The following is a 20,353-nucleotide window of genomic DNA, read 5'->3' on the forward strand; positions in this document are numbered from 1 at the left end:
AAATTAGTTAGGACATACTACCATTTCCGCCCGTATGTTAAGGCCAAAGAAAATCTTAGAACCAAGTTCAAAGTACAGGGACTATATGTAGACGTAGAGACTGTATTACAGATGTGATGCAAAGATGGGTACAGAATTATGGTCAATAATGTTATTACCATGATTATTATTAGTTGTGTGCCCCCAGAAATATCTTACATTTGTTGGCATTAGTTTGCTGTCTCTCACAAAATCACTATATTCTTCCCAAGCATTTGGTGTATTTAATCTCATGGGTACTAAATTTGTGCTGCAGACCCAGTTTTCTTTCTTGAATTAATATGTTAGAAAAATCCAGTCATCCTTCATTTGTGGTGGTTCTTCTCCCCACTGTCATATCATAGTCATAACACTTCTGACACTTCTAGTCACCGAAATATGTAGACATTTCCCCCACCAAGCAATCCTCTGTGACACCAGCTGAGTGTCCTACAGTTTAACTCAGTTCCGGCGCTACCTGGAGATAGCCTTGGATCCCATGACGCTGCCCACTCACAAGTAGTAGATCCTCAGGTTATCCACAATTTTTGCCTGACTTTGCGAAAACCAGAGATTTCCATGACCTTGCCCCACTTTGGATTCCATTACTTTACTGGAGTGGCTCACACAGCTCAAGGAAACATTTACTTTTATTTACCGGTTTATTAAAGGGTATGGTGAAGAATACAGATGAACAACTAGAGGAAGGAAGATAAGGGCAAGGCCTGGGAGACTCCTAAGTGCAGGAACTTTTGCCTCTGTGGAGTTGGGGTGCATCATCCCCCAGGTACATGGAAGGCTGACAATCTGGAAACTCCCCAGACCCCATTCTATGGGGATTTTTCTGGAGCTTTCATCAAGGAGGCATCACCAATCATTAACTCCATTTTCAGCACTTGTCCCTTCTCAAGAGAAGCGGCTGGGAGTGAGGAGTAAAAATTCCAAGCTTCTAATCATGGCTTGGTCTTTCCAGTGACCAGCGTCCGTCCGAGAGTCCACCCATAGTCACCCCATTTGAACAGAAGATACTCCTATCACCCACTGAATTCCAACATTTCAGAAGCCCTGTGTCACGAACTCTGGACAAAGATTAAACAAAAGATGCTTCTAGTGTTCTTATTACTTAGGAAATTATAAGGGCTTTAGGAGCTGTGTATGAGAAATCTGAGGCAGATATGTATCTGTCTACAGAATATTAATATGAATCTATATAAATATTGTGAATATGTAAAGAAATCTGTGTTTTTTTTCAATTATCTCACATGGATGCCAGAAAGCTTAAGACAAGTTTGTAGTTGATTGTAGCAGCCATATCTCTCTGATTCTTACTGTTTATCTCATTCCTACCTCTATTTTTGTCATTAACCTTTGTCATTAACCATAGTTAACTAAATATGATTCTTATATTGGACTATTTTATTGTCTCTCATATGTTTTTAAGAATGTCTTACATTATTTCTTGTGCAGAAAGAAATATAACTATATAACTAAAACTTGAAACAATTCCTTGCCACTATTCATTACCCAGTAGGCAAGGCTGCAAATAGCATAGCATTATAATAGCTAGCATTTATTGAACACTTCTTTCCTCTTCTAACTCCATGCAAAATGTTTTTGAGCAATGCCAGAATCCATTCTCTCAACAACCTCATGAAGCATGTCCTGGCATTATCCTTTTCAAAGCAAACGCAGTTTATACAACTTTTTCAGGGTCTGGCAGGTGGTAAATGCCACAGCTATGATTTGAGCTGGTGAAGGCTGGCTTTTGATCTCATATTCTTGACCACTCTTACACTGCTATAGACAGATGTGCTAAAGAAAAAGATAAAAGAAATGGATAGTAGCTCATTTCTTCTTTCCTGAGTCCTTGAGTCAGATTTCATTCCTTCTTCTTCTATTTTTTTTCCTTTGTGTGTCTTATAAATATACCTAATGAAAACATCAGCTGCAAATGGCTTAGAAATGCCATTTAAACTGCATGACATTTGGCATTCCAATCACTGTGGGTTGAACAGAAGACTTTAAGAATTTAAGCAAATGAAAATGATTTATGAATCCCCTTTACCAGCACAGATAGGTTTAGCACAACTGTCCTCGTATTTATGATGAGCATAATACTTCCGGGTACGTTTTATGTTTTCCTGCAGAAGTTTGGTGGTAAATGTGGAAATTAAACTGGAAAATATGGATAAATCAGCACAATTCCAAACACCTGTTCAGAACATTCATTTTATTGATTTAACAGTTGACTCTTTAGGATGTTCTTATAAAAACATTGGCTCTAGGCAGGATAACTGTTCTCAGTGAATATTTGTTGACATATCACTTAGAAACTACTACACTGACAGATTTTAGGAATTTTATATGTGTGTGAATGACAAGCAAAGGCCATTTTAGATGACAACAGCTCTTCCTGTGTTTTAATGGCTGACCTTGTATTTATATAAATTTAGTGATGGGGCTTTCTTGCTTTGATCTTTTAGTATCACATTTGGCTACATTTGGGGGGAAGTCTGAATGATTTTTAAATGGGCATCCTGCTGTTTCACTGTCACTAATTACTCTACAAGTAACATTTTGGGGAGACACTTGAAGTAATCACTTTTTGTTCAAATCATGTGTAGTTTGCACAACCCTGAACATCTCTGAAGCCATTTTAGTAATGATTGTTTTCTGTTGATCAGTTATCTGTGCATAGAGACAGGTAAAGGGCTTCCTGTGGTTCTCCCTTAATTCTCTTAAGACCAGCCACGTGATGACTGTGTGTCATTGGAATGACGGCTGGGTAGATCGCTGACAGATAGATGTCTCCCAAACTGGGTTCCATTCTTCTACTGCTTTTAGTCATTGCTTCAACCAATAACGTAACTATGGTAAATGAAAAAAACGTGAGTTCTTTTTGGTGGGAGAAGGCAGTAACCATATGTGACTTTTTAACCCCCTAAATGGAATCTATTGACCTGTGGTAGCTTTGACACCCTAGATCCAGGTACCCACTTTTAGTTGACATACACACACACACACACACACACACACACACACACACACACACTCCCATGGGTAAAATATATTTCGAGCAGGAAGCAGCTATATAGCACAGAGAGCTCAAGCTGGTGCTCTTTGATGACCTAGAGAGCTGGAGGGGGTGTGGGTAGGGGCTTAGGAGAGAGGCTCAAGAGGAAGGGGATATATGTATAATTATAGTTGATTCACATCATTATACAGCAGAAACTAATACAATATTGTAAAACAATTATCCTCTGATTAAAAAGAACTCTCTCTCTATTTTGGGGCTCTGATGGTACTATGTAGGCTAGTTTATTGGTTGGATACCTTATTTCTTATGGTGGCCCTTGGCAGTCCGAGGCTACCATCTTACAGCAGCATCGATCTCAGCATAAAAAAATCTTTACTCACTAACTCATTGCTAGGATCTCACATAAGACTCTCATTTATTCATCCAGATCATGTGCCCACCCGAAACCTCAGAGCTGAGATCAAGCCCGTTAGATTAATTCCTTCCTGTGGGGGAAGTAGCTGTGTTTTCCTACAGGAAAATAGAAGTGCTATTAGCAGAATGCAGGAATGTTTGCTCAGTTAACAGAAATACTAGTCACTTCCCTGATAGCTCAGTTGGTAAAGAATCTGCCTGCAATGCAGGAGACCCTGGTTCAATTCCTGGGTCGGGAAGATCCACTGGAGAAAGGATAGGCTACCCACTCCAGTATTCTTGGGCTTCCCTTGTGGCTCAGCTGGTAAAGAATCTGCCCACAATGCGGGAGACCTGGGTTGGGAAGATCCCCTGGGAAAGGGAAAGGCTACACACTCCAGTATTCTGGCCTGGAGGATTCCATGGACTGTATTGTCCATGGGGTTGCAAAAAGTGGGACACGACTGAGTGACTTTCACTTTCACTACAATATATAAACACACGAAAATAAACTACAGGGATATATTCTTAATTGTGTTACCAATCTATAATCTGTTATTAACTGATTTTTTTAAATAATGAAAGGCATTTAAAGTAAGAGAAACATTCTCTTTTTCTAAGTGGATGATTAATTGTATTTTAGCCAATTGGATATGCATTCTGGAAAGAACTTTAACTGGGATGTCATTCTATACAACAAACACTTACTGAACATTTGTTATGTGCCATGGACTCTTCCATGTTCTGGAGGAACAAAAATGACATAGCTCCTCCCTGCCCTTGACCTCTGGTCCTCATTTTCCAGGGAGTTAGTGCAGAAGACAAGACAATGAGTAGCTGCAGTTCCATGTGACAACTGCAAAAGCTCAGGATTGTTCAGGTTTCTTGGACACTCAAGAGGGATGTCTCGCCTAGGCTGAGGGTGCTTCTTAGCTGGGGTGAGTGACTCAGCATTATCTGGCCCTTTTTATGCCTCTTCTGCTTCATCCCTTGCAAAGTTCCCAAATGGACCCCTGACTTTAGTTGTCCTAAATCCTTTTTGGCTCTTCAGCTAACGCCTCATCTGTCCTGTCTCCATCCATTTAGCCATACAGTTGGTCTTGCCTGCTTTTTTCATTCTCACACCCCTTCATTCTGAGCCACCTATTGGATGGCCTGCCTTCTGCAGTAGGCATGGTGACTGGGCTCCAAGGAGCCTTTCTAACCTCTGGTCTTGTGCCTTCCTCTACTGAACAGCTACATTCCCCATGCTCGCCTACAGCTAGGCTTCTGGGTACCATCCCTTTTCTGCCAGTTAGAAGAATTTGAGTTTTCAAAGGCAGAATTGAGTCGCAGAACTTTTTCTCCCTCCCTTCCTTCCTTTTATTTTTTTTTTGGTCAAAACCTTTAGCTTCTACTCTCTCAGAAAATGTGAATTATGCAACTACAGTTGTAGTTAACTGTAGTCACCATGTTACACGCTAGATCCTCACACCTCACTCATCTCTAACTGAAAGTTTGTACTATTCTAAACCTCTCCCTATTCTGCTTCACACCCTAGTTCCTGGCAACTCATTTGTTTTGTTTTGTTTTTTAAAGATTTCACATGTAAGTGAAACTATGCAGTATTTGTCTTTCTCTGTCTGGTTTCATTTAGTGTTTGAGCTTTCCTGATGGTTCAAGTGGTAAAGAACCTGCCTTTACCACGTAAAGACACATGTTCAGTCCCAGGGTTGGGAAGGTCCCCCTGGAGAAGGAAATGTCAACCCATTCTTGCCTGGAGAATTCCATGGACAGAGGACTCTGGTGGGCTACACAGTCCATGGGGTTGCGGAGAGTTGGACAAAACTGAGTGATCGTATACATACACAAACTCTCCAGGTTCATCCATGTTGTTGCAAATGACAGTGTTTCCTTCTTTTTCAGAGCTTAATAGCTTTCTGTTTTATGCATATACCATATATTCTGATCCATTCATCTATTCAGCCATTTAGGTTGTTTCCATACCTTGAGTATTGTGAATAATGCTACAGTGATTATGGGAGAACAGTTATCTACTTGAGATAATAATTTTGTTTCCTTGGGGTGAATATCCAGAAGTAATGTTACTGGATCATATGGTAGTTCTGTTTTTAATTTCTTGAGAAACCTCCGTACAGTTTTTCATACCAGTTTGCTATACCAGTTTATATTATCAACAACAGTGTACAACTGTTCGCTTTTCTCCACATCTTGGTAAGCATTTATCTTTTGTCTTTTTTTTTTTTTGGTTAGAGTTAAGGTTAGGTTGTTTTCTTTTTCCATTTTCATGCTTTTTTTTTGTTGTTTTTGATTGAGGTACAGTTGACTTGCAATATTGTGTTAGTGTCAGGCAGGTATACAGCAAAGTGATTGTTATGCATACATATATACCTATTTTTTCAAATTATTTTCCTTTATCGGTTGTTATAAAGTATTAAGTACAGCTCCCTGTGCTATGCAGTAGGTCCTTGTTGGTTTTGTACACAGTAATGTATGTATGTTCGGTGTAGATTGATACATCACTGTGATTTTTATTATATTTCTTTGATTATTAGTGACGTTGAACACCTGTTCATGTACCTGTTTGGCCATTTGCATGTCTTCTTTGGAAAAATGTCTGTTCAGGTCCTTTTCAATTTTTTTTTCAATTGGATTCTATGGGTTTTTGATATTGAATTTGATGATGAGGCTGTCTTTTTCTGTTCTCCAGTTTCTGTTGCTAGAACATCGGTGGACACATCACGCTTTTCGGCAGCAGTGTTTTGGCATCCAGTCTCTAACTTCAGGGTCATTGAAAAGCAAAGCATGAGGAGCCTATTTCTTGGCTGGTATGGTTTTCTTATAAATTCAGAGACGTTGATGATGGCGGCTTTCTGAACCCTGTTCACGATACTGGCGACATGTTTCTCATACCAATGGCTCTGTCAGTGGCTTCCTGACTTTCTGTCTTCCTAATGGTGGCAGAAGTAGCAGCAGTGCTCATGAGTCATTCTGCATGTCTTCCTGGAGTCCACACGTCCAGCCCTCCCAGTGACTTTGATGTGTCGCATCAGCTTGTTTTATCTGTTTGGAGCAGCTCGACTCTGACTGATAAAACCACTCACTTCCTCTGAGCCTCAGTGTCTGTCCAAAAAGTGGAGATTGCAGAACCTGACTCTTAAAGTTGTTCATGAGAATGCGCTGAGCAAAGGCATATAGGCAAGCTACTGAGGGAAGGGCATCTTGGGGCAAAGGGTTAACTAGTTTGAACTTGTGGTTTATGTGTTAGATTAGAAAATTTCTGTCTATAAGAAATATTGTTGAAATCAAGAAAAATGTTTTCCCTCATCTTCTTAGAGCAGGAAAGAAGGTGTCTTTTTTTTCTCCCTTTTTTGATTGATTGTTTGTTTCTTGGATTCCACATGGCTCACCCTTTCTCAGCCATGGCCAGCTAATGCCAAAGTGTCTTTCTTTGGCTTTAATCACTCACTCATGTGGTTCACAAATACTTAACAGCAATCACTTTTCATTAGTACGGGTCTCTGGATTGGATAACTGTAAATTCTGACTTGCTGTAATCAGCTGAAGAGTGAAATTTTTGTAGAGCCCAAAACCTGTGTCCAATTGAGGGATCAGTAAGCAGGGAACGGGCTGTTACAGTGAAAGACCTTTATGCTAAGCCTCTGAGAGTGTGAACTGAGTTTCAGTCTTATTACCTTTAAAATAGGTGTAATCACTGCTGCCTCACAAAGTTGTTGGGAGCATCAAGCTGCACAATAGGAAGGCCCTACTCACAGGTAGTTCATACCTAGGTGAAGGTGGTGGCATTTAAGAAAATGTTTGACTAACTCAATGCGTCGAAAGATAAAATAAACAGGTAGCCATTCTTTTATTTCCATTAATATTAGTCAAGGTCTCTTAGGTACAGGCATTGTTAAAATATTTATGTATGTTACATAACTTTATCTCCATAGCACACATTTAGGTAGCTCTTTCCTGTCCCCATTTTACAGGTGAAGTTGTTGACTCAGTGTAATCGGCTTGTTTGCATTGATACTGACTTTGTGAGTCTAGTTTCCAGTTTCTTCCCTTTAAATATGGATCCAAAGGCCTCAGATTTCCTGGAAGATTTTCAGGTATTTTCAACTACAAGGAGACCTTGCCTGACAGAGATAATATTTAGATTTTTATCTGGTACTTCTTTGACCCACTCTTACCTTTGGCCCCATTAGTATCAGTACCCTGATTTAGCTTCATTTAATGACATTAAATTCATTCATCAGGACACCAGCCCACATCTTAGTCACAGGATTGCTGAGACAAGCGTGATTGACAGCTGGCTACTTAATCAGTTCCCTGCCAGAGTGGGAATCACAGATGGTAGGTGGTTTTTCCAGTCTAACTCACACTTGAATTATTATTCTTATTTTTAACTTTTGTTTAAGCATGAAGATACAGCTGTATCACTGAAATGGGATTTTAGGAGCTCTTGAAAAAAATGCCTTTTGTGTTCCAAGGGGACTTTTGCCCCTCATCACCTTCACTTCCCATTGTGAAAGGAAATGAGAAGTGAGCTCAGTGGTTAAAAGGTTAAAATATCATTAATTACCCGTACAAGGTGGCTCTACCATCAGGTGGGGCTGATTCCTTACAGGGAAATCCTTCTGCCCTGGGGAAGCAGAGTACCATTTGGGAAAAGCTGCTTCAGTGTTTTCTTAATTAACTTTGTGGTGTCTGTGCATTTAGTGGAAATGTAATAATTTGTTACTTCTCACTACCTGTGTATTTTGGAATAGAAAATTGTTTGAATAATACAGCTCCCTAGAGTTATCCTTGCTGATGCCAAAAGGATACTGTATTTTTTAAAGTGCCTAGTGAATATTTTTTCCTAATTAGACCAGATAACATATTAAACTAGAAGTGATATGATACATCTTACTAAATCACTGGGTTTTACTTGCGACATGCTGTTGAGTTTTACCTTTGCTTCTTTTTTAAAAAATCAATACTGTTATTAGACCATAGAGCATATTTGTGGGAAGAAAGTGCACACCCCTTCTAGGGACACAGCCCCACACTGAGGGGCATGCCTAATGAGAAGAGCCCAGCTGAATATCAGCCCCAAGCGCATCTCATGGGTCAGCACTGTGTGATCTCCATGGACTGTAGCCTGCCAGGCTCTTCTCTCCATGGAACTTTTCAGGCAAGAACACTGGAGTGGGTTGCCATTTCCTCCTCCAGGGGATCTTCCCAACCCAGGGATTGAACCTGGGTCTCCTGCCTCTCCTGAATGGGCAGGCGAATACTTGGGAATACCTGGGAAGCATTGTGTAAGTTGTATGGGAACATAATTTCCGCACTTGTCTGGCACTGGGGGATGTGTGAGGATACTCTAAAAGAAAACCTTCTGTAAGAACAGACCTTGATAGTGGCTCAGCCTGAATCACACAGCATGTCAAGCAGGTTTGTGCAATGTGCTGTTTCTCTACAGCATCTTTTGGGGCTTTGTAGGCTCTTGCTGTGGAGACTGCTGCCCACCACCAATGGCCAAGATGAGAAGTTCTGCCAGGTGTAGGCTGGTTGGTTCTCCTTTCCCAGTACCAAGAAATCGGAGTTGGGTTACTTCTTATAAAAACCTTGCCTCCTCTTCAAAAACACTGAAATGCTTGTGCTCGTCTCTCTGTGATGAGGCTCAGAGAGGGTGAAGGTTGCAGTTATTTAAGTAAAGTTTTCTGATTAAAACCCCACTGCAGATGTTTCACAAGTGCTTGGATTGAATTGATTTGTTAGCTCTGGGCTGTGGGGACAGAATCTGGGCTTACCATTTGGTCTGCACAGTTTTTTTTCCCCCATTAAATAGATACTGTGCTTGATATTCAAGCATCCTCTCACCTGTGGTCTTATATGGATGCTATTTGCTTGATCTCTGGAGGCATTTTGAAGATGTGACCATTGATCAACATAGTCCCGGCTGCAGAATTCATTTGTTTGCTCGTATTCCTGGCAAGGAAATGGTATCACCAGTGGGTGCCAATCTTAGGAATCTCCCCATCTCTTCTGAAAGCATTTGACCTTATAGCTCCTGTGGCCAGTTTCCTCTCCTCTTTTGTCTTTCTGAGGACAATGCATTGGAGGATTTCCTTCTTCTTCTTGGTTCCCAAGATAACACCACCCTTATGGCAGAAAGTGAAGAGGAACTAAAGATCCTCTTGATGAAAGTGAAAAAGGAAAAAAAAAAAAAAAAAGAAAGTGAAAAAGGAGAGTGAAAAAGTTGGCTTAAAGCTCAACATTCAGAAAACTAAGATCATGGCATCCGGTCCCATCACTTCATGGCAAATAGATGGGGAAACAGTGGAAACAGTGGCTGACTTTATTTTTGGGGGCTCCAAAATCACTGCAGATGGTGATTGCAGCCATGATATTAAAAGACGCTTACTCCTTGGAAGGAAAGTTATGACCAACCTAGACAGCATATTAAAAAGCAGAGACATTACTTTGTCAACAAAGGTCTGTCTAGTCAAGGCTATGGTTTTTCCAGTGGTCATGTACGAATGTGAGAGTTGGACTATAAAGAAAGCTGAGCACAGAAGAATTGGTGCTTTTGAACTGTGGTGTTGGAGAAGACTCTTGAGAGTCCCTTGGACAGTGAGGAGATCCATCCAGTCCATCCTAAAGGAGATCAGTCCTGGGTGTTCATTGGAAGGAATGATGCTAAAGCTGAAACTCTAATACTTTGGCCACCTGATGTGAAGAGTTAACTCATTTGAAAAGACCCTGACGCTGGGAAAGATTGAGAGCAGGAGAAGGGGACGACAGAGGATGAGATGGTTGGATGGCATCACCGACTCAATGGACATGGGTTTGGGTGGACTCCGGGAGTTGGTGATGCCCAGGGAGGCCTGGCGTGCTGCGATTCATGAGGTTGCAAAGAGTCAGACACAACTGAGCGATTGAACTGAACTGATTCTTCTATTCTCAGCTGCTTAGTAGGCTCCTTAGTAGCCTCTTGCTTCCTTCTGTCCCCTGCTGGGCTTTCCTGGTGGCCCAGGCAGTAAGGAATCTGTCTGCAAATGCAGGAGACCAAGGTATGATCCCTGGATGGGGAAGATCCCCTGGAGAAGGGAATACCTACCCACTCCAGGATTCTTGTCTGAAGAATCCCATGGACAAAGGAGCCTGACAGGTTACAGTCCATGGGGTTGCAGAGTTGTACATGACTGAGGACTAACACTTCACACTTCCCTGGTACTTCGTTGCCTCCCTCTTTCCTTTCTGTCCAGCATTCCCTTCTTTCTTTTCCCCTTGCCTCCACTCCACCCCACTCTGCTTCATCTCTTGTTCATTGAGTGCGAGCTTGATAAAAACTCTAGGTTTGGAGGAGTGTATGTCCATCTCTCTCTCTCTCCTTGTCAAGAGAGTCTGAGCAGGAACCTGCTCTTGCAGAAGTCAGACCTTCTAAGACCTATAAATCTAGGTCAGGCGTGGCTGCATGTATATGTGTGTCCCTGAACACAGTTACTGGGTTGTCTGTTGTGTTCAGTCTACGAGCTGAGAAGGTATAAACTTAACGAAATTTTGTAAAGGCATTTGGCTCCATGCCCAGAAATTCTGATTCTCTGCTTTCTAAAATTACAACCTGAGCTGAGAACCACTACATTCAGAACTCTCATAAGGAACAAATGTGAACAGTTCTCCAAAGTGGAGAATAAGATACTGTTCCTATTAGATTACCTTTTCCAGGTGTCTCTCAAACTGTGTTACAGACCATGAAAAAGTTGTGAATTTATTTCTGAACCTGTTACGCAAATGTGGCAAATGCCAGGGATATTTTCCTGTCTCCATCTTGGCCCAAACTCATTAAGCAGTTATTTACATTTAAATTTGATTTCTCAGAAAATACAGTTAGATCAGTTACTGAGTAGTATCGCTATGCTTGTCCTTTAATGGCATTTTTTCCCAAATGGTCACACTTGAATCAATCTTTCTGGTACCACATGGTGATCTTCAGTTATATTATTATGTCTCAGTGGTAGTAAAATCAGTCCTTAACAAACGGTTAATGTAAGAACTGTGCACAGTAATAAATAGACCTAGGATTCCAGCTGGCACAAGGTCTGATTTCAGTTTGAATGACAACCAAGCTACAGTATTTTCTCTTTTTCCAGGGGGGAGGGGAAGTCACAGAAATGCAAACATGGGGTTTCCCCCCTCCCCTTTACTTTAGATGCTGTTTAAAATAGTCAAGACCATTAAGTATGCTATTTTTAGATTTAGGTCATTTGAAATGCTTCTTCGTTTAAGATTAAAACAGGGATGGGGTAGCTATGGTCGTGGTTAATGCTGAGAGGGCTCTGCCCAGTGGATTGGTCTTGCTGCTGCTACAGCTGCCACACAGCTGGCCTTATTCCTGACTCTGAATTCTGTCCTCCAGGTCTTCAAATGGTGCAGGGTGGGGGGTGGGGTGGGGCGGGCAGAGTGGTAGGGGGCTGCTTGGGGATGTAAATAAGGAAATAAAACAAAGGAGCCTTCCACCTTCAGGTAATGCCCCTTCCCTTCTCTATTCATCACATTAGCCAGTTACACAAGAGGCCTGGGACACTGAGTGATATTCTATGTCACTCCCAATGTGTGATGGAGAGAGATCTCTGTTTACTTTGACCCATGCCCTGTGCATCCCTCTGTACAGGAGAAATCCTGGCAAGGAGCTGTCCCCCAAGTCTTTTATGACTTCCCTTCAGTATTTCATTAGAGAGGGAAGAGTGGAAATTGGTGGGGTGGCGTGCAGTAGAGTCAAGACATGGAGACCTTTGGAGTTTCTTCAGCTAAACATATCTGGTTTTGAGGTTCATGGGTTTGGGGTCTGCCCTCCCAAAGCAGCACTGATTCTCATGTCTTTACCATCTGACCATGGCAGTCGAAACTTCAGATGCTTTCAGAGCCATAAAGCATGTTCCATCACAGTAATAAAGACTACTATGTTTCCATCAGATTTTATAATACCAATTCACGTTAAATTCCGATCTTACCGTCCTCTTTCATATTTCAGTAGGTACAATATCACTTCTTTATTTTTTAATTCTCTATTGGATGGATGTTTATGTATTAACTTATTTCTAGTTATTATTTCAGAATCTCATTTATCTCCAGTAACATAACTCAGGAGCAAGTTTAAGTGTGATGTTCTTCTAAATATCACTCATGTATAATAAAATATGTTAGATGGTAGGCTCAGCAACCACTTTTGGAAATTTCGATTTAAAAAATTTTTGTACTATGGTTCTGCTGATCAGTCTCCAGAATTTCATTCAATTTACCTTCACTGTTGAATGCAGAGCCATAAAAATCAGTGTAAAAATAAGCCATTAGAAAGAAAGGAAGTTCAGTTCAGTTCAGTCACTCAGTCATGTCCAACTCTTTGCAACCCCGTGAACCGCAGCACACCAGGCCTCCCTCCTGGAGTCCATCACCAACTCCCGGAGTCCACCCAAACCCATGTCCATTGAGTTGGTGATGCCGTCCAACCATCTCATCCTCTGTCGTCCCCTTCTCCTCCTTCCCTCAGTCTTTCCCAGCATCAGGGTCTTTTCCAGTGAGTCAACTCTTCGCATCAGGTGGCCAAAGTATTGGAGTTTCAGCTTCAACATCAGTCCTTCCAATGAACACCCAGGACTGATCTCCTTTAGGATGGACTGGTTGGATCTCCTCACTGTCCAAGGGACTCTCAAGAGTCTTCTCCAACACCACAGTTCAAAAGCATCAATTCTTCTGTGCTCAGCTTTCTTTATAGTCCAACTTTCACATCCATACATGACCACTGGAAAAACCATAGTCTTGACTAGATGGACCTTTGTTGACAAAGTAATGTCTCTGCTTTTTAATATGCTGCCTAGGTTGGTCATAACTTTCCTTCCAAGGAGTAAGCGTCTTTTAATATCATGGCTGCAATCACCATCTGCAGTGATTTTGGAGCCCAAAAAAATAAAGTCTGACACTGTTTCCACTGTTTCCCCATCTATTTGCCATGAAGTGATGGGACCAGATGCCATGATCTTCATTTTCTGAATGTTGAGCTTTAAGCCAACTTTTTCACTCTCCTTTTTCACTTTCATCAAGAGGCTCTTTAGTTCTTCCTTACTTTCTGCCATAAAGGTGGTGTCATCTGCATATCTGAGGTTATTGATATTTCTCCTAGCAATCCTGATTCCAGCTTGTGCTTCCTCCAGCCCAGCATTTCTCATGATGTACTCTGCATAGAAGTTAAATAAGCAGGATGACAACATATAGCCTTGACGTACTCATTTTCCTATTTGGAACCAGTCTGTTGTTCCATGTCCAGTTCTAACTGTTGCTTCCTGACCTGCATACAGATTTCTCAGGAGGCATGTCAGGTGGTCTGGTATTCCCATTTCTTTCAGAATTTTCCACAGTTTACTGTGATCCACACAGTCAAAGGCTTTGGTGTAGTCAATAAAGCAGAGGCAAGCGTAGAGGAAATTCTCAGATTTGCACCCACCCTCACCCAGTACACACTTATCAATTCCTTACCCCTGTTAGTCATACAGAAATTCTCATTTATTAAGTAATGGACATAGACAACTTAAAATTCCCTTTCACGTAGGGCATGCATGCATGCTCAATTTGCTTAGTCATGTCCAACTCTTCGCAACCCCATGGACTATAGCCCTCCAGTGTCCTCTGTCCGTGAGATTCTCCAAGCAAGAATACTGGAATGGGTTATCATTTCCTACTCCAGGGGATCTTCCCGACCCAGGGATGGAACCTGCGTCTTTTGCATTGGTAGGTAGGTTCTTTACCACTGAGCCGCCTGGGAAGCCCCTTGAAGTAAGGATGATGCAGCAAATATGCTAAAGGATTGTCTCCATTCTTTTAATATCTGTCAAGGGTCCATAATCATGTTTGCTGCAACCATTAACTGTTGCTAACCTTTTAATTTTTTCCTCTTATCAAATGGTTTACATTCTTCCTCTTAAGGTGAAAAGATTTGAGGTCATTTAATAAATAACTATTGACCATCTAACCCATCCTGGGCTCTGACTTCAGTGCTGGGGATAGTATATCTATGAGCAAGGCCAGCCTATTTCTCACGTTTGTGTGGCTTGTGTTATAGTCATGGAAAACAGGACACATACAGACACACATACACAAGGAAATGAATATAATAATTATCAAAAATAAGTATTACAAGGGGAGGAGAGAGGCAATGACAACAGTAAGGAGAACATGGGAAGCTGTCTGGAAAAGGGGTGACATTTCAGCTCTGAAAGTGGGAAGTTCTGGCTGTAGAAGGTGCATAGGAAGGAAGATGTTCTAGGTGAAGGTCTAGAGTTTGGCAAAAAAATTTATTTATTTTTTTTTTGACGGTAAGACCAGCTGACACATTATATTGGGTTGACCGAAACACTTGTTTGGGTTTTCCATAACATCATATGGAAAAACACAAATTTTTTGGCCAACTCAGTAAGTGTGGTGATCTGGACAACTGGCCTCTAAGACAATAGAAGGGGGTGTGGTTTTCATTTTCAGAGGAGCTTTTAGCACAATGAGGAAGATGGCACTCAGGCATCTCTTTGTGTAGTGTTCATCAAGCATACATGGATGGACTGTTATTCCTGTCAACAGTAATGGCAGACATTGCTAATCAACCTTAGCACTCTTTCCCCCAATCCTCAATTACTGTGGTATCCAGTTAGCTGTAAAATAACTGTTATTGCTGTCCTTACACTTGGTACTGCTCTGCCTTAAAGACAGAGATTGTATCTTTTTATTATAATATCCTGAACTCCAAGAGTAATCAGTACCAATAAATACTCAGTAAACACTCATTTATTCATTAAAGTAAAACTTACCTACTTACAGCCATTTTTTCTTATTATATATTAAATGCTTACTAATATATCAATAGTAACCCTAAGGTTACTTTAAACCAATGTGTAAGTATGCATGTGTATAATATATATTTTGGCAGACCTAGACATACAGCTATATCTGCAAGATTTATCTATTTGAATACTACAGTTCAGTTCAGTTGTTCAGTCATGTCTGATTCTTTGTGGCTCCATGGACTGTAGCACACCAGGCCTCCCTGTCCATCACCAACTCCTGGAGTTTACCCAAACTCGTGTCCATTGAGTTGGTGATGCCATCCAACCATCTCATCCTCTGTCATTCCCTTCTCCTCCTGCCTTCAATCTTTCCCATCATTAGGGTCTTTTCAAATGAGTCATCTCTTTGCATTAGGTAGCCAAAGTATTGGAGGTTCAGCTTCAACATCAGTCCTTCCAATGAACACTTAGGACTGATCTCCTTTAGGATGGACTGGTTGGATCTCCCTGCTGTCCAAGGGACTCTCAAGAGTCTTCTCCAATACCACAGTTCAAAAGCATCAATTCTTTGGCTCTCAGCTTTCTTCATCGTCCAACTTTCACATCCATACGTGACTACTGGAAAAACCATAGCCTTGACCAGACAGACCTTTGTTGGCAAAGTAATGTCTCTGCTTTTTAATATGCTGTCTAGGTTGGTCATAACTTTCCTTCCAAGGAGTAAGCATCTTTTAATTTCATGGCTGCACTCACCATCTGGAGTGATTTTGGAGCCCCCAAAAATGAAGTCTGCCACTGTTTCCCCATCTATTTGCCATGAAGTGATGGGATTGGATGCCACAATCTTAGCTTTCTGAATGTTGAGTTTTAAGCCAACTTTTCCACTCTCCTCTTTCACTTTCATCAAGAGGCTCTTTAGTTCTTCAATTTCTGCCATAAGGGTGCTGTCATCTACATATCTGAGGTTATTGTTATTTCTCCTGGCAATCTTGATTCCAGCTTGTACTTCAACCAGCCTGGCATTTCTCATGATGTACACTGCATATAAATCAAATAAGCAGGGTGACAATATACAGCCTTGACGTACACCTTTTCCTATTTGGAACCAGTCTGTTGTTCCATGTCCAGTTCTAACTGTTGCTTCCTGACCTGCATACAGGTTTCTCAAGAGGCAGGTCAGGCGGTCTGGTATTCCCATCTCTTTCAGAATTTTCCACAGTTTGTCATGATCCACAGAGTCAAAGGCTTTGGTATAGTCAGTAAAGCAGAAATAGATGTTTTTCTGGAACTCTTTTGCTTTTTCGATGATCCAGCGGATGTTGGCAATTTGATCTCTGGTTCCTCTGCCTTTTCTAAAACCAGCTTGAACATCTGGAAGTTCACGGTTTACATATTGGTGAAGCCTGGCTTGGAAAATAGTAAAGCAGTAAAGTCAATTGTTTTTACTGGATTTGTGAGCTCCTCAAAGCTATTGGGTTATACTTATTTAAGCATAAAGAGTAAAGCCTGTATGGTTTCTGGAGAGTGACTTAGTGTGTATGTGATCTTCTTGAATTGGAATGAGGGTCATATCATGATGTCAGAGAAGTTTATTAAAAACTAATAGCCCTATGAAGTTGGAGAACATTTCCAGGGTTGGGTGAGAAGAGGGAGGAAGTTATTTTAATCACTTGCATAGGCCATTTATAGTCCTGTCATCTCCTCTGTCATAAAGGTTATCACTTAATTATAAGATAACATGATTTGCTATTTAGATATCAGAGATAAAAACACACAGGCTGGGATCAAAGTGGAAATCAATTTTCAAAAGGTCTGGGTACTAATTAGTAAAGTTCATTCAGCTGTGTGTCTGTCAGACTAGCTTGGGTTAGGTTGTCTATTTTAAAAACAGATGAGCCAAGTTCTTTGGCTTCTGGGTCGGAGAGGACGACCACCTTTAATAGAGAGGGGTAGCTCAGGCAAGTGGGAGAAAGTGCCTGACCTCACCATGCAGGCCAACCAAGTGCCAGGACACACTCCCAGCATCCGGGGTCCTCTCAACGGCTTTTCTGCATTGCTCTTGAGTTGTGTAAGAAGATGGCAGATTCAGTAGGGTGAACAAAGCCTGCTGCTGCTGCTGCTGCTAAGTCACTTCAGTCGTGTTCGACTCTGTGTGACCCCATAGACAGCAGCCCACCAGGTTCCCCTGTCCCTGGGATTCTCCAGGCAAGAACACTGGAGTGGGTTGCCATTTCCTTCAGTGCATGAAAGTGAAAAGTGAAAGTGAAGTTGCTCAGTCGTGTCCAACTGTTCATGATCCCATGGACTGCAGCCTACCAGGCTCCTCTGTCCATGGGATTTTTTTCCAGGCAAGAGTACTGGAGTGGGGTGCCATTGCCTTCTCTGACAAAGCCTGCTAGTTACAGGAAAATGCAGGTGTGTATTCGCTTACCAGGGAGGGAACTTGTAAGCCAATGGATGTGTAGAAGTGATAAGAGGATAGATTTCAGTTCTCCCTAATGGATGAACTGGGCTTTCTGAGTGTGGTCAGGTCTGAATAAGGGTCTGGGGGAATTTCCTATCACTCACACTGAGGATCCTTTGTCAGGGGCATTGTTGAGGACAACCTACCAACACTGCTGTGTTTGAGAGGATGTGCTCTAGATTGGGTTGACCCTGGCTTGAATCTAAGTACTGATGCTATTTTGGAACTTCAGTTTTTGTTTTTTACTGTCTAAATAGATACCATAATTGTACCAACCTCAGTGCAGTTTCTGTAGAATTTAGCATGGGATATGTGTCCAAGAAATAAATGGTAGCTGCTTATTAGGATTTTTGGAATGATAGTGGTCATTGTTAGAACCCAGAAAGGGCAAAAGAGGACATTTTGTTGTTGTTTAATACTTTATCCCGCAACTCCCAGTCCAAGTTCAGTGCTTGCCCTGGACTCCCAGACAGAGGGCACACTTGAATGAGGATGAGCTCAGGAGAGATTATTTCCAAGGACATATGTGGAGGAATGGGGCTCAGGTGGAGAAGAACCATAGGGAATAGAGGGAGCTACAGAGGAGTTCTCATGACTGAAACTCAGAGAGGTGAGGGGAAGGTATGATCCTGCAACATAGCAGGAAAGAGAATTGGAAGAGCATGCTGACTCTGGAGGAGCCGTGGAGCTTTGGGAATGGGACTTAACTTCTCTTTTGTCTCTTCATCTGATCTCCTACTGGAACCCTCTCCAGCCAGTTGATACGGGAAGCCCAGAGGCAAGGGACTCCAATCAGCGTAGCCGATGCAGGTCAGCCTTCTGGAGCAGAGAACAGGGCAGTAAGTGGACGGATGGATCTAAGGGGCAACCCAACTATCACAGTGTCTCACACATAGTGAGCACTCAATAAAAATATATTGAATAAATAGCATCTCATAGGTAGTTGAATTAAATTGTGTTCCTTCAAACCATTGTTTTCTTAGCACTTCCTGTGTGCTAATTGCCATAAAGCCTGGAACAATGAATAAAGCTCAACCTTAGTCTTCCTGGGTATCCACAACGTGTCCATTTTTTAAAGGACTTTATATTTTTTGCATTAATTTGTACCATCTCCCTCTAAAGTAGGATTTACTATCCCCATCTTATGAAGAAGAAGCCCTAAATTTTGAGAGATTAACAGATATGTCCAGAGTCATACAGAGGGTGGAATGGGAATCCAAATGCTGGCTACTAGGATCCTCACATTCATCATTCCATCCTGGTTCTATGACTCCACAGAAAGGATTATTGATCTGATTGAACATGCTTTTTCTTTTTTCACCTAATGGTTGAATGAGTTCAGTAAATACTATTGTAGATGGGTTTAGCAGTATCTAGCTCATTGTTCCTATCAGAGGTACCGGTGTGAATCATCTGGGAACTTACTAAAATGAAGAATTTTGACAGTCTCCACCAGGTCTAATCTGTTGTGTTGGACTCCTTGCAGAATCCTTAATGGATAGGGTAGCCAGCCTGAGAGTGAACTCTGCTTTCATGAATCACTGATGAAACCCAGACTCCTAATTTTACAAAGGAAAGAAATGATGCTCAGAAAATCAGTGTGACTAGTTTGGTGATACAAGGCCAGTTGGTGTCAAACACAGGTTTTCATGTTGTCAGTAAATAAAATCAGCATCAAATAAGAGTAATACTCACTAAAGTATATAACAGAAGAGTGAGTGCATAAAACTTATTTGACTTAAGTGCTCTTTTGTAGAGGTGCTCCTGATAGCTAAAGGTGAATTAGATGACACTGTGATCAGAGAAGATGCACCCTAACAACAGATAGTGATTTAACACAGGTAACAATGTGAAATACGGCACCCCACGTCTAGGTCACTTTCAAAGACAGGATAATGGAGCTGCCTAGCGGTCAGCTTTTGCAGATGAGTGTAGGTTGAATTATAAGAATGGATACCCAAAGATGTGGAAAGACAAAGTCATCAGTGAGAATAGAAGATGCCGTTTTCATTTGTAAGGTGGACCTTTTATTAATGAATCTGGTTTTGGTGCCGATACTGGCTAGTGTAAAAATAAGCCTTCAATGACAGAATGAACACCAGGATTACTAAAGACCTCTAGTCTCCAAACTGGTCTTGTGTCTCTTGGTGGCAGATAAACTGTTCAAAAAAAGTGATGAATTTCTCCTCATAGAACTGAAAATGTGGACAAAATTCAGTGACTCATAAGAGCACACTCATGTGACAAATGTTTCTGAGTGTCCCTCATTCCAGGTCACATCACTCCTGAAGTATAATGATAAGTTATAAATTGTTTTAACAAGACTTTCAATGATCTGCTTAATCCGTGGAACTTAAAGTGGGAACTGATGTTCCTTCATGGTTACGGAGATGACATTGACAAAGGAGGATTTCTTAGGGAGCTGATAGAGCAGTTCCAACAGTGACAGGCTTCTGTACTGATCATTTGAGCATCTGTTTTCATAGATTCTGTCTGTACTGGTATTTAATGTATGTTAAATCTTCATTCTTTCAGTGTAGGCAACAGTATTTTCTATGATTTGTTCCATGAGTCTGTGTTGTTTTTTTTTTTCTTTTTTTTTTGACAAAGAGCTCTTGC

General features: G+C 41.3%; 1 protein-coding gene across 1 annotated transcript in view; it reads left to right on the forward strand.

Annotated features, from left to right (window-relative positions):
* The window catches only part of FHIT (fragile histidine triad diadenosine triphosphatase), an 857,033-nt gene that overhangs the window by 425,187 nt on the left and 411,493 nt on the right, over positions 1-20,353 (forward strand). The gene's annotated exons all lie outside the window — the stretch shown is intronic.

The sequence above is a fragment of the Bos mutus genome, chromosome 22, assembly GCF_027580195.1.
Source record: "Bos mutus isolate GX-2022 chromosome 22, NWIPB_WYAK_1.1, whole genome shotgun sequence".
NCBI classification, from domain to species: Eukaryota; Metazoa; Chordata; class Mammalia; order Artiodactyla; family Bovidae; genus Bos; species Bos mutus.